The following is a 15,152-nucleotide window of genomic DNA, read 5'->3' as shown; positions in this document are numbered from 1 at the left end:
GGTGGTGCAGGGATTGGAGTAACTGCTTTATAAGCACAAGGTTTCCTTTTGGGGGTGATGAAAAACTTTTAGGAACTACACAGAGGTGGTGGTTGTACAACATCATGAATGTACTAAATGCTACTGAATTGTTTAGTATGGTTAATTTTTATAAAGTTATGAATTTCACCTCAATTAAGAATATTTTTACTTCATTTTATTTATTTATTTTGCGATAGAATCTCACTCTATCCCCCTGGGTAGAGTGCCATGGTGTCATAGCTTATAGCAAACTCTGGGGCTTGAGCAATCCTCTTGCCTTAGCCTCCCAGATAGTTGGGATTCTAGGTGCCCACCACAACACCTGGCTAGTTTTTCAAAAAATAATTTTTTTTTTTTTAAGTAGAGATGGTCTTTCTCTTGCTCAGACTGGCCTCAAATTCCTGAGCTGAAGCAATCCTCCTGCCTTAGCCTCCCAGAGTGCTAGGATTAATGGATGTGAGCAACTGTGCCCAGCCTAAAAATATTTTTAAAAACTGCAAACCAAAAAAAAAAACAAAAAAACTGCAAACCACATAAGAGAGCTATGCTGAAAAGGTTAAACCAATGATTAGTATATCTAAACAGGGAAATATTATGCAGCCATTAGTGAACCGGAAAAATGCTTATAATGTCATGTTAAGCAAATGAGTAAGATAAAAACTCATATATGTGACATCACATTAATTATGTTAATTTAAAAGTACATAGAAAAGTTTATATAAAAATATATTTAAATGTTTGTTATCCCTCCCACATAAAATGATTCATGCTTCCATTTTTTGAGTACCTACCAACTCCCAGGATCAGTGATGAAGGCCAGTGGAGCTGTGCAGGAGAGAACATGGGGGCTGGGAGAGGCCCCAGACAGACACCCTTGGTGACCCTTCAAAACACCCATATAAAGGAGGTATTATTACTCTCCTTATCCTTCAGTACTCCTCTCACACAAAGAGGATGGTAACAGGTGTCCCTTCTGGGTAGTCATCTTGGTGTTTTCCTCAAGAAACACCTGCATGTGGGCTCAAGGCTACAGGTCCAGAATGGCCTGGGCAATATTGTTCACTATGGTGAACACCTAGGAACAACCTGCGTGTCCATCAGCAGGGGAATGAGAAATAATGTAGGTTTCACTTGCAGAGACACTTGAGGAATCTATGAGACCTCTGTTTCTCATCTTGGATTGCTCCTGACAACTTCATGATAAGAAGTAGGGGGCTTGGCGCCTGTAGCTCAGCAGCTAGGGCGCTAGCCACATACATTGGAGCTGGTGGGTTCGAACCCAGCCCGGGCCTGCCAAACAAGAATGACAACTGGAACAACAATAACAACAACAAAAAAATGGCCGGGTGTTGTGGTGGGCGCCTGTATTCCCAGCTACTTGGGAGGCTGAGGCAAGAGAATCACTTAAAGAGTTTGCAGTTGCTGTGAGCTGTGATGCCACAGCACTCTACTGAGGGCAACATAGTTAGACTCTTACTCAAAAAAAAAAAATGGTAAGAAGTAGAGGGGAAATGAAATTACAGAAGAGTCTCACAGTCAGAGAATTTATATAGATGTAATTCATGACTGGTTGCCTCTAGGAAGGGAGAGAAACGGAACTGAGAGAGATACAAGGTGGGGAGGCTTCAATTTTGATCTATCACTTCTAGTAACTTTATTTATTTATTTTGAAACAGAGTCTTACTTGTTGCCCTCAGTAGAGTGCTGTTGCATCATAGCTCACAGCAACCTCAAACTCTTGGGCTCAAGCGATTCTCTTGCCTCAGCCTCCCAAGTAGCTGGGACTACAGGTGCCCAAAACATCGCCCAGCTATTTTTAGAGATGAGGTCTCACTCTTGCTTAGGCTGGTCTCAAACCATGAGCTCAGGCAATCCACCAGACTGTGCCTCCCAAGTGCTAGGATTACAGGTGTGAGCCACCACTCCTGGCCTAGTAAATTTATTTTTTAAAAATCTGAAGCAAATGTAACAAAATGCCAGTATTTGTTAATGCTGGGTAGTGGAATTTCTTGGGATACTTGGTAGATCACTCTCTTCACGTTTCTGTATTTTAACTTCTTCCTCCATCAACCAAAACCAGGACGATGAAGAGAAAACCACGGGATAAGGTAGATCATGTCTGTTGAGACCTTTCTCTATCCCGGGTGTAGGGTACACCTGTAGTTCTCAAAGTGTGGTCCCTGGACCAGCAGTACCAGCCATTACTTGGGGAGTGAAAATTCTCAGAGTCCTGCACCAGACCTACTGAATCAGAACTCTGGGGCATGGCCCAGCAATCTGTGTTTTATCAAGCTTTCCAGGAGATGCTGATGAGAATCCCGGGCTATGAGTGGGAGTCAGGGCAAAATTTATCATGTGTACCTGTCAGTGCTCTCAGAGTTTTCCTCAATGTAATCTTCAAAACAGCCCTGTGTATTATTACTCTCCTCATCCTGCAGTTGTGGAAACCAAGGCCCAGAAAGGCCAAGTACTCTGCACAAGGCCCAGCGGGCAGTCTCCCTCCCCAACCACCGTGCTACCTGTCTCTCTCACACACCTCATCTCTCACGTGCTCCAGCTCGCAGCGTCCTGGGAAGACTTAGCCCCATTTTACAGACGAGGAAACGAATTCAGAGAGAGAGAATGACTTACTTGCCCAACCAGGAGGAAAGAGACATCTTACCGTCTCTGTCTGGGAGGTTTTGGGGTTTGACTTAGACCCGCTGCGGGCGGGGAAGGGAGTGTTAAGAGGTGACCCAGCTGCAGCCGGGCCAGGGTGTGGCTCGCACGTCACGCCTCCACCCTGACGCCCCTTTCCCCACGCCAGCTGTCAACCGGTATGAGCTGTCACCCACCCGCACCGGGAACAGTAAGGGCCTTCCCCTCCTGGGCTATGTGAAGCCCCCATCCCTTCCTTTTTTTTTTTTTTTTTAAATTTTGCAGAAGGGGAACTTGGACGGCCAGAGAAGTGCCAGCTTGAGCATAAAGTCTCTCCAGGGGCCCGAGCTGCCCCTTCCCTGGGCTACCCCAGGTTTGCAGCTGGGCCACCGCAGTGCCGCCCCTCGCCTGGCACCGTTCACTTCCATCCGGGGCGCCCCGACGTTCCCTTCTCCCCGTGCTTCCCCCAGCCAGCCCTGGCCAGGACCCACCTCCGCCGTCCGGGGACCTTCACGGGCCAGGTGTCCCCTGGCGTCCAGCCCGCGGTACTCACCTGGGCGCCCGCTCCTCGTCTCGCGGGCAGCCCGGATCCTCGCAGCTCGAACGCCCCCCCAGCTCTGCAGCCCCCAGGATCCCGGGGCGCTCGAGCCCACAGAAAGATGCTCGCTGGGCCGGCGCTCGGAGGGGTTCGGTGCCGCTGGCCTTCTCGGCTCTCCTCCCGCTGCCGTGCCCCGGTCCCCTCCCACCCTCCTGTAAGCGCCCGCGGTGCGGCCGGGTGCCAACCAGGGACTCGGAGGCGCCCACAGGCCATCTGGGCTCCGCGGCCGCGCCCCGAGCGATGCTAACCCCGCCCCGAAGTGTCCTAACACCGCCCCCGAAGATTCTAACCCCACCCCGGGATCATAACCCGCTACGCAAGGATCTTAACCTCCGTGCCCTGCTCGCAGGATCCTAAACCAGCCGGGGCGGGGGGGTAAAAATCACCCATCCGAGGCTTTTAACCCGACCCCCCAGGATCCCAACCCCGTCTCTGAAGATAATAACTCTGCCCCTAGGATTTTAACCTGCCTGCCAGTGAACCTAATCCCGCCTCCGGCCCGGAAGCTTCCTAACACCTCCCCTAACGCCTTTTAATCCGCCTCCCAAACTCCTCACCCGGGCCCCGGAGGATTTTAAATCCCGCCCCCAGGGGTTCTAACCGCTAAGAACCCCAACCACCGGCTCCCCAAATCCTACCTGCCCTCAATGGATTTTTAATCCCACATCTGAAGGATGCTTAATTTAAGGATTCTAATCCAGCCAAAGGAAGGACCTAACCCCTGTCTTCCAAGGATTCTAACCCCACCCTCAAGAGTTACAGCTCTAACCCCAGTGATTCTTACACTGCCCCCGCGATTCCAGACTTCCCCCAGCCCAGGTCTTTAATCCCCAGGAGTCCAACCCCGTCCTTCCAAAAATTTCAAGCCCGCCCTCCGGGGATTCTAACTCCACCTTTCAGTGGATTCTGGCCACTCTCTTCAAAGGAAGGGTCCCACTCCACTCTCATCGCTCTCACAGGCTTCTAACGCCCACCCCTGAAGCATTAGATCCGTCTCCCCCACCATTCCGATCCCTCCCTTCTAGGCCTGGCCCAGCCCCAAGCGTCCCAAACCTTCCAGGCCCGTTTGCGGTCAGCGGTTTTCTTCCCTCAGGCTCCGCGCTATTCAAACGCCATGCAAGGTTCCTGGCCCGAAGGAACCAGCCTGGCTTATTCTGGGCAGGGTCTGGGTACCTCAGAGGACTTCTCAAATTGAGCGGGAGCGAAATGTAGCGAAATGTAGCCCCAAAGGAATGGGATTGTGCCCAGCGCTAGGCCAGGGCAGAGCCCATCTTCTCCTGAAAAAGAGGCGGCGGTCACCCTAAATTCTGTGCAACACACCTCCAGAATGTACAGGAATCCTACTTCATCCCTCTGTTCCCTCTGCTTGCATTCGTCTGTTCCTTCAGCGACACTATGCTGGGGGCTGGAGGGCTTCTCAGCCTTGGCCCTATTGACATTTGGTCCACAGTATTCTTTGTTGTGGTGGGTGGACTGTCTTGTGTATGACAGGATGTCTAAGGGCATTCCCGGTGCTGCCCACCAGATGCCCAGTAGCAACCCTCCTTCTGAGTTGTGATAATCAAATGTCTCCTGAGAGGCCAAATGAGGGGGAGAACCATGAACGAGAGAGGCCATGCATGCCCCACTCTTACGGGTCGGTGTATGTGCTTAAATGTATGGACCTGTAGCACTTTTTATAAAAACAGATAATGTTGCTTAGTTTACTTGAATGGTATTTATTCCGTTTTGAACTTTCCCTCCCCTCCATAACTGTTGTTAATATCCAGCTATGTTGCTGAAGGTAGTGGCCGTGTAGTCATAGTCTATACCCTTCACGTTTTATTTACCCGTTCTCCTAGTTAGGACACCTACATGGCACCTTGTAAAGACTTGCTTTGCCAGGAACACTTATTCTATTTTATGAAATTAAGTGTTGAATTTTAGAACCTCAAATAAAACCAACTGAGATTTTTTAACTTTAAAAAAAATGAATGGTGGTGGCTCATGCTTGTAATCCTAGCACTTTGGGAGGCTTTGAGATCAACCCAAGCAACATAGCAAGACCTGTCTCTACAAAAAATAGAAAAATAAGCCAATGTGATGGCATACATCTGTAGTTCCAGTTACTTGGGGGGCTGAAGTGGGCTATTGCTTGAGCCCAAGAGTTTGAGTTGCAATGAGTTATGATGATGTCACTGCACTCCAGCCCTGGCAATAGAGTGAAACCTTGTCTGAGGTGGGAAGAAAAAGACTTGCTTTGCTAAGAATGACAGGTGCTTGCAGAATGGATGCTGCCCCCCCCCTTCTCCATATCTTTCTTTACTAATCCTTGGTAGTCTCCATTGGTCTTAATTTGGATTCCCTAGCAGACCCTGGACATAGATTCAAGTGGATGTACTTTATTTAGGAGAGACAGAAGACACCAGTAGAGGAGTGGGTGAAGGAGATAGGGAAGGGAAGGAAGTCAATTAAAGGACTATTATCAAGCAAGTTACCTTTGTGGGCAACTGGAGTTCAGTTCTGCTGGGGAACTCAGGAGACCGTGTACCATACCCACTTCAGAGTTATCCCACCTGTGAGATGAGGGAGCTGGGGCATTTATAGACCAGCGTCTGTCAGACACTGGATGAGGGATGTTCCCAGGGATATTAATCCTCCAGCACTTTTGGCCTGCCCCATGCATGCTCCAGCTACCAGAGAGCTTCCAGGAAGAGACATGCAGGTCCTGGTAAAGGCCCAGAGGACACTGGAAGGTCATCAGCAGTATCAGCTACATCTCCTTCCAGAAGTTTGCCATTCTGATGGCAAAGAACAACAGAAAGTGGAAACATTCTTTTGCTAAATGGACGATTTCCCAGTATTTTTGCTATTAAAATAATGGGGCAATTAAAATTCTTGTGTGTGTTCCCAAAGCTCTGTAAACTTTAATGTGGCACAGTTTTATAAATAAAACCCACCATTATACATATTCTGCTTGATGAGTTTTTGCAAATATATATGCTTGTGTAACTAGCATATATAGATTTACACCCCAATCAAGATATAAAACACTTCTATTACCCCCAAAAGTTCTCTATTGCATCACTATTAGGTGGCCTTAAGTAATGGCCAGTTATCTTTTTCTTATTATAAAAGCTTTATCTTTGGGTGGTGCCTGTGCCTCAGTGGGTAGGGGGCTGACCCCATATACTGAGGGTGGCAGATTCAAACCCTGCCCCAGCCCGCTAAAACAGCAGTGACAACTGCAACAAAAATAGCCAGGTGTTGTGGCGGGCACCTGTAGTTCCAGCTACTCAGGAGGCTGAGGCAAGAGAATCACCTAAGCCCAAGAGCTGGAAGTTGCTATGAGCTGTGATGCTCAGTGGTTAGGATGCCGGCCCCATATACCGAGGGTGGTGGGTTCGAACCCGGCCCTGGCCAAACTGCAACAAAAGATAGATGGGCCTTGTGGTGGGTGCCTGTAGTCCCAGCTACTTGGGCGGCTGAGGCAAGAGAATCGTCTAAGCCCAAGAGTTGGAGGTTGCTGTGAGCTGTGACGCCATGGCACTCTACCGAGGGTGACAAAGTGAAACTTTGTCTCTAAAAAAAAAAAAAAAGCTTTGTCTTTTTTAGAATTTCACATATGCAATAATACAGTGTGTTTCCTTTATGTTTGCCTGCTTTCACTTACATATTGCTTTTGAGACTTTCTTTGTTGTTACATGTTCCAGTAGTTTATTCCTTTTCACTGCTGAGTAGTATTCCACGGTAAAGAGATACCATTATTTGTTTATCCATTTATTTATTGATGGACATTTGGGTCATTTTCAGTTTGGGGCTATATAAATTAAAGTGCTATGAACAAGTGTGTACAAATCTTTGTATACACATGTTTCTATTTCTCGTGGATACTTAGGATTGAAATTGCTGGATCATACAATAAATGGACTGAACTTTATAATAAACCATTAAATATGTTTCCAAAGTGGTTATACCAGTTATACCATTTTTGCATTCCCACCAGTGATTTCCAGTTGCTCCACATCCTTGCCAGCATTTGGTATTGTCATTCTTTTTTATTTAAAAAAGTTTCTATCTAACTCATATTTGCCTCAAAAAACATTTATGTGATTTTATTTAAAACAAATACAAATTTTATTGTAAGACACTATGTTACCAGTCTTTGATGTGGCAAATATTTTTCCATTCATTCATTCATTCATTGTCATGGGGAGTATGACCCCAAGAAATTGTGCAAAATACTCCATCTCTGGACTAGAATTCAAACCCTGCCACTACCAACTGGGTAATGTACAAATCAAATCACCTCTCTTGAGTCTCAGTTTCCTCATCTGTCAAGTGGGAATAATAATAGTACTTACCTCAGAAGGTTATTTTGAGAATCAAATATAAGTAAAGTGCTTGGGCACACTCTATATTGATGGTCAATTTCATAGGTACAGACTGGGTCTATGTCATTAAGACTTCAAATTGCTGCTTAGGCACTGGTTTAATTTGGAAGTTACCTCTGTTATACCCTGCCTTGTTCCAAAGATAAAAGAAGAAGCATATGGCTTTAACCAGAAGATATTGCCCTGTGGGCATCGAACCCCTTTGAATGTGGATAAAGGAATGCTGGAATCAGAGTGGGATTGTGCTAGGACTGAGGCCTGTGGAACTTGATCTTGGCCTGTGGAACTTGCTAGGGCAAGCAGCAGACCAATCCCACATCAGGAGTAACTAGACTCAGATTCTTGGGCCCCTTCCATCCCTGGATGTATAGCCTTGAGAAAGTCATTTGATGTTTCTAATTCTCCTGATCAGTCAAGAAAAGGTTACTGAGCACCTACTGGGTGATGCGTCTTGAGCTGGGTGTTAGGGATACAACAGGGAATGAGGTAGATATAGTCCCTGGCCCCATGGACTTTTCAACTTAGTGGAGGGCATTAAATAGTTGCGCAAATAAGGGCAGATTAGAATTGTCACAAATCCTATACAGAGGTGGGCATATGTACTGGGGCTTTGAGAGAGGTTAACAAGGGAAGGTAGAGAAGGCCTCCCAGAGTGGGAAACATTTAATCAGAGACCAGCAGGATGAGCAGGAGCCAGCAAGATCAGGAATCAGGGCAAGAAGGGCATGTGTGTGGTATCCAGTCTCCAAGATGGCCTGTTGGTATTCATGCCCCTATGTGGTCAGTCCTCTCTGCTCTGAATGGGGCTGATCTGTGTAACCAATCAGATATCATAGAAATAATAAGATAATTGTGACTTTCAAGGCTGTATCATAGAAGACATTGTGGCTTTTGTCTTTTGTTTTTTTGGATTGTTTCCCCTGGTGGGGAGACAACTGGCAAGCTGTGAGGACACTCAGCAGTTTGTAGCAGGCCTGTGCGGCAAGAAAATGAGGCCTCCTTTTAATGACCAGCACCCTTTAATGACCTGCTATGTATGTTAGCTATCTGGGAAATGGATTTTCCAGTCAAGCTTTGAAAAGACTGTACCCCCTGCCAACATTTAGACTGCAAGCTAGGGCGGTGCCTGTGGCTCAAGGAGTAGGGTGCCGGCCCCATATACTGTAGGTGGTGGGTTCAAAGCTGACCCCAGCCAAAACCAACCAAACAAACAAAACAAATACAGACTGCAAGCTTATGAGAGACCCTGAGTCAGAATCAACTGCTCCCAGATTCCTGAACCACAGAAATTAGGTGAGAAAATAAATGTATTGTTTTAAGCTTTAGGATAGTTTGTTATTTAACATTGAAAACTAGTACAATATGCAAAAGCCTGAAGTCGGGAGAGTGCTTGCATGTCTGAAGAACCCCACTGTGGTTGGCAGAAGAGGGAGGCCCACCATAAGGTCCCCACACTTGGCCAGAGCACGTAGGACTTTGTAGGCCCCTGTGTGGACTGTAGATTTTATTCTAATATCCATAGGAAGCGCTTGGATGGTTATAAACAGGGGAAATGACATGATCATCTACTCACTCAACAAATATTTATGGAGTACCTACTATGTGCCAAGGAGTATTTTTGATGCTGAGGATACAGTGATGGGCAAAATCAGTTCCTCCCCATATTGTTAGAATTTACATTCTGGAGAGGAAGATAAATAACAAACAGATACTGACAATATATCGCATGTCTAGGGGTGATATGAAAACAAAGGAGGGCAAAGAGAGGTAATAGATGGGAGAGACAGGGTGTCCAGGAGCGGCCTCTCTGAGGAGATGGCATGTGGGCAAGACCTGCTGAAGTGGGGAAATGAGTCGTGGGATAATCTGGGGGAAGTGTGTTCCAAGCAGGAGGAATAGAAGGAGGCCAGTGTGGCAGAAACACAGAAGGTGCCAGTGAGAGTGAAACAGTGTTAGAGAGGCAGTGGGGACAGACTGTGAATGCCACGAACATCTTGACATCAATATTAAATTTTAATGGACACAAGATGAGCGTTTAGGAAGACCTTTGAACAGAGGAGTGAGCCAAAGGGGCTTATAATTTCACAGGATCTGTCTGCTAGGTGGAGAATGAGTTGGAGGCACAAGGGGGAAGCAAGGAAATTGGTGATCAGGGTGAGGCAGTCATTAAAGGGCAAGATGATGGTGGCTTGGTCCAGAGTGGTGGCAGCTTGCAATAAAAGCAGCAAAGAGAGAGAAAACATTCAAATGGCTAACAGACTTTATGGTACATACAAGGAGTCATTGTAGCTGTGCTACAAGGAAAGTACTAGAAGTAACCCAAATGCCCATATTTTGGGACTGGGAAAATAAATGTTAACAGGATAATTGAATACTAAACAGTTGTCAAAAAGAGTAAGGATATATAAAAGCCAATTGTGTTCCAATACATTAGCGATCAACACTCTGAAAATGAAGTTAAGAAAACAATTTAAAAAACTCAATTCCACCTATACTATCAGCGAAAGCAAAACAAAACGAAAACTTAGGGAGAAATACAACAAAAGCAGTGCAATGTACTCTGAAAGCCACAAAACATTATTGAAAGAAACTTAAAACCTAAATAAAATCATCCCATGGAATGGAAAAGACGTCTCATGAGAAAGACATCCTATGTTCACGGATCGGAAAACTGAATGCTATAAACTGAATGCTATATTGTTAACATGATAATACTCCAGAAATCAATCAACATAATCCCTATCAAAACCCCAGGTTTTTGTTTTTGCAGAAATAAACAAGTTGGTCCTAAAATTTATATGGAAATGCAAAGAGCCCAGAACAGCCAAAACATGTTGAAAAAAAAAAACAAAACCAACCAAGTTGGAGAATTCACACTCCCCTTTTCCCTAAGTTTATGACATCACTATGGTAACCAAGACAGTGTGGTATTGGGATAAAGATAGAAATATAGGTCAGTGAAACAGAATTGGGAATTGAGAATAAACCCTCACATTTATGACCAATTTTCAATAAGAATTCCAAGACAAATGATTTTCAACAAGAGTTCCACAATAGTGGAATAGTCTTTTCAACAAATGGGGCTGGAATAACCAGATATTTTACATGCAAGGAGGTGAAATTGAATTCCTATCTCATACTATATATAAAAAATAACTTGCAATGAACCATAGACCTAAATGAATGAGCTAAAACCATAAAACTCTTAGAAGAAAACAGAAGTAAATCTTCATGACCTGGGGTTAGGCAAATCCTCTTAGATGTGACACAAGAAAAATTAGATACATTGGACTTCATCAAAACTAAAAACTTTTTGCTACAAGTGGTATTATCAAGAAAATGAAAAGATAACCCACAGAGTGGGAGAAAATATTTGCAAGTCACAGATCTGTTAAGGGGCTGGAATCTTGAATATATAAATAACCCATCGTTTTAGCTCAATAGTAAAAAGATAACATAATTTAAAAGTGGGCAAGAGATCTGAATAGACATTTCTCCAAAAAAACTATACAAATAGCCAATAAGCACTGAAAAGGTACTTAATGTAATTAGTTATTAGGGAAATGCAAATCAAAACCACAATGAGATGCCACTTCACATTTATTCGAATGCATGTAATTTTTTAAAAGGCAGATAATGACAAATGTTGGTGGGAAAATAGAGAGGTTGGAACCCACATGCACCACCGGTGGAAATGTAAAAGGTCTGGCAGGTCCTACCATATGACTCACCAATCCCACTCCTAGGAATATACCCAGGAGAATTGAAAACATATGTCTCCACAAAGCTCTGTACTTCTTCATAGCAGCACTATTCATAACAGCTGAAAAGAGAAAACAACTCCAATGCCCATCAATGGATAAACAAATGAAATACTATTATATACCTCAATAAAGAGCTATGAAGTACTAATATATGCTACCACACAAATGACCCTTGAAAACATTGTGCTAAAAGAAAAAAGCTAGCCACAAAGACCACATATTGTATGAGTCCATTTATATGAAATTGTCCAGAACAAGCAAATCTATAGAAACAGAAAGGAGTTTAGTATGCATTGGACTGGGGGTGGGGGGTGGGGAGAAATGGGGAGTGACTGCTAATGGGTACCAGGTTTTGTGGGGTGGAGGGGTGATGAAAATGTTCTGAAATTGATGTACTAATAAGAACAAGTGATAAAATACCTTGGTAAATAAAGAAATAAAGCAGAGTGTACAACAGCTAAAGTAATAACACACAAACTCCCCCAACCCCCAAAGGACCTATTTAGCCACACCCCAAAGGACCCTACCTCTACCCATGCTGTAGAATTTGCCCAACCCTTTGGCCCCATATAAAAGGGGTCTCTAACTGCCCCTAGGGTGGGGAGGCAGACGCCATCTTTGCACTACTTAGGCTGGTCACCCTTCCCTTTCAATAAACCTGGCCTGAACATTTCCAGTCTAGTCTCATCTCTGGGTGATGCCACTTACACCTTTCACCTACAAAGTAGAAAAAGGGTACCTACCGCATCAAGTGGTTGCCCTCACTGATATGATCATGTTTTCTCTCTGACAAATAGGAATGATTATAAAAGGAGGGCTCACAGAGGTAAGGACACTTGCCCAAATTCACACAGCCAGTAAGGATTTGAATCTATTTGGGCATGCCCTGGCACGTCTTCAACAGCCGTGCTAATCACTACATAAGGCACAGTTGGGGTGCCTGGAGAGAGGTGCAGAATGCAGGACAGGAGGCTGGGGTTGGCTGTGGAGGGATGGTGGGAGCTAGACTTGGCACAAGCTTCGCTTTGCAGCGGGTTAGATGCTGGCAACTGTATCTACCTATTTCCAGGGGCATTTGCATTCCATATTTTAAATTCTTTGGGACCACTGTGGATTGTTCTATATTCAAAACAGTTTGAGGGATGGGGAGCGAGCCATAATTATTATTTCAGGGCTCAAGTATTTCCCCTTTTATTTGCAAAGTAATCAGCATTCGTCTCGTAGCTACACCCTCCCAGGCAAGAAGTCACCGCTGCCCTCCTTTTCCAAGAGGGACAAAAGAAAATCAGAGAAGACTAGCCCTGAGAAACTCCCAAAGGTCCCTAGCAGGTCCCTGGCCCCCCTTCTTTGAGAGCTCCTCCCTCCTTCATTCTTCTTTAGCCCCCACTCTGCCTTATTTTTCTTTTCTTTTCTTTCTTTCTTTTTTTTTTTTTTTGAGACAGAGTCTTACTTTATCGCCCTCGGTAGAATGGCATCACAGCTCACAGCAACCTCCAACTCCTGGGCTTAGGTGATTCTCTTGCTTCAGCCTCCCGAGTAGCTGGGACTACAGGCACTCACCATAATGCCCAGCTATTTTTTGTTGCAGTTTGGCCGGGGCTGGGTTCAAACCCACCACCCTCGGTATATGGGGCTGGTGCCCTACCCACTGAGCGACAGACACTGCCATCTGCCTTATTTTTCTCCAGAGAACTTGTCACCATCAAGCACTATAGTACATATTCATACATTAATACGTTGAGAGCTGTCTCCTCTACTATTAAGAGTTCTCAAGGTCCAGGCGGGTACTATTCATGTGCTCATTTTATAGATGAAGAAATTGAAGCTCCAGGTTTAGGAACAGCCAGTGAATAATAGGATGGGGATCTAAACCCTTCATTCTTTGACTAATTTTATTAATACTTATTAAGGGTCGACTGTGTGCCTTTTTGTTGACACCTGGGAGCACAAAAGTGGATAAGATAGTTTTTGCCCTCAAGCAACTTCCAATTCAATTAGGGAGACAAATACTTAAACCAATATCTTAATACAGAGTCTAAATAACTTAGATGCAGAAACAACTTAGATAACAAAATACTACTAGAGAGAGAGAAAGACTTATGATGTGGGAGGACCAAGCAGGAAGGATAGACAGTCCAGCCTGGGTGCATGAAGGAAGACTTTTTTGTTTTGTTGGGTTTTTTTCTTTTTTTCGAGACAGGGTCTCACTCTGTTGCCCAGGCTAGAGTGCAATGGCATCATTATAGCACGTCATTTGCAACCTGAAATTCCTGGACCCCAGCAATCCTCCTGCGTCAGCTTCACAAGTAGCTGGGATTACAGGCACCTGCCACCACTGCCTGCAAATGTCTCTGTTTTTAGTAGAGACAGGGTCTCACTCTTGCTCAGGCTGGTTTCAAACTCCTGGCCTCAAGCAATCCTCCCAACTTGGCCTCACAAAGTACTAGGATTACAGGCCTGAGCCACCATCCAGGACTAGAGAAGCCTTGAAAAAGGTGAGATGTGAGTCGAGGCTTAAAGATCAAGGCTAAGGGCATTCTAGACAGAAGAGACAGCCTGACAAAGGCTTGAGGGGAAAACAGCCTAGCTTATTTAAGGAACCACAAACACTTCTGTGTTGTTAGTGCCTGAAACCCCCAGCATAGATGGCGTTTGGAAGACAAGTCTGGGAAACAGATAAGGAGCTGGAGCTTATTCATATGTGAGACTTGGGCATGAGGATGCCAGTGTCCTCAAAGCTTACCTACCCCAGATACCATCCGATAGCCAGCTGACCACCTATCTGGTCAGAGGCACAGTGGGCCTGAGAGGGGATGGGGGTTGCTGGGGGAACACATGAAATTGTTTTTCTGCCCCCAGCTGCATGGCCACCCCCAGCTGATGGGTCTCCCCAGAGAGATTGGGGGACAGTTCAGTTTCACAACATCCCTCCTACCCCCAGTGTCCCAAGAGGCTAAGAAAAGAGGAAGCATTTTGCAGACTTCCTCCTGGGTCTGACCAGTGCTGGGCCCACCCCCTGTATTCTACCAGAAAAAAAGGGCCAGTGCACTGCTCCCCCCACTCACCATTCAGTTGTGGACACCCTCAAGCAGGGTGTGTCCAGGCCTGGGAACTAGGAGACCCCAGGTCTTCTAACCTAGGGTGGTGCCAAACAAGAGTCTCTTCTTTGACCCTGTTTCTTGAAGCAGGCACATCCTTACTCAGCAATTTGAAACTGGAGTGATATGCATGAATTAACACAAGAGATCCCCAGGCCTGCTTTCACAATAGTATAGAGAGCATATTCCTTAAAAAAAAAAAAAAAACACGGTTTTGTATTTATCTGCATTTATAAATGCATAGAGAAAAGTCTGGAAGCTACGTAGCCAACAAGAAACAGAGGCTGTCACTGAAGAGGAAAGGAACACTGAAATGAGGGCGGGTGTGTGACTATTTTTTGTATTGTTTTTTCTTTTTTAACTAGAATACATTTGTGATTATATACCTAAAATAATAATAATAAGTAAGGGAATTGGTACATATAGTTTCAAGTGTCCCTTCTCTTGAACACTTTATTATAAAAATTTCCAAACATACAGCAAAATTGAAAGGCTTTTTTTGTTTGTTTGTTTTTAGAGACAGAGTCTCACTTTGTCACCCTCGGTAGAGTGCTGTGGCATCACAGCTCACAGTAACCTCCAGCTCTTGGGCTTAAGTGATTCTCTTGCCTCAGCCTCCCAAGTAGCTGGGACTACAGGCACCCAACACAATGCCTGGCTA

At 45.1% G+C, this 15,152-nt stretch overlaps 1 protein-coding gene across 5 annotated transcripts in view; it reads right to left on the bottom strand.

The window, feature by feature from the left end:
• The window catches only part of HCK (HCK proto-oncogene, Src family tyrosine kinase), a 46,892-nt gene extending 43,445 nt beyond the window's left edge, over nt 1-3,447 (bottom strand). For 3 of the 5 annotated variants that reach the window (XR_008376567.1, XM_053574400.1, XM_053574401.1), the window contains exon 1: nt 3,212-3,344. The gene's annotated coding sequence lies outside the window, so the exon portion shown is untranslated. Of the gene's footprint in view, nt 1-3,211 lie in introns of all 5 variants that reach the window. The other 2 variants (XM_053574402.1, XM_053574403.1) reach the window with 1 other exon arrangement.
• Nucleotides 3,448-15,152: the final 11,705 nt, after the last annotated feature.

The sequence above is a fragment of the Nycticebus coucang genome, chromosome 21 (genome assembly GCF_027406575.1).
Source record: "Nycticebus coucang isolate mNycCou1 chromosome 21, mNycCou1.pri, whole genome shotgun sequence".
Classification (NCBI taxonomy): Eukaryota; Metazoa; Chordata; class Mammalia; order Primates; family Lorisidae; genus Nycticebus; species Nycticebus coucang.
The sequence above is the reverse complement of the archived record's forward strand: the minus strand, read 5'-3'. Positions and strand labels throughout refer to the sequence as shown.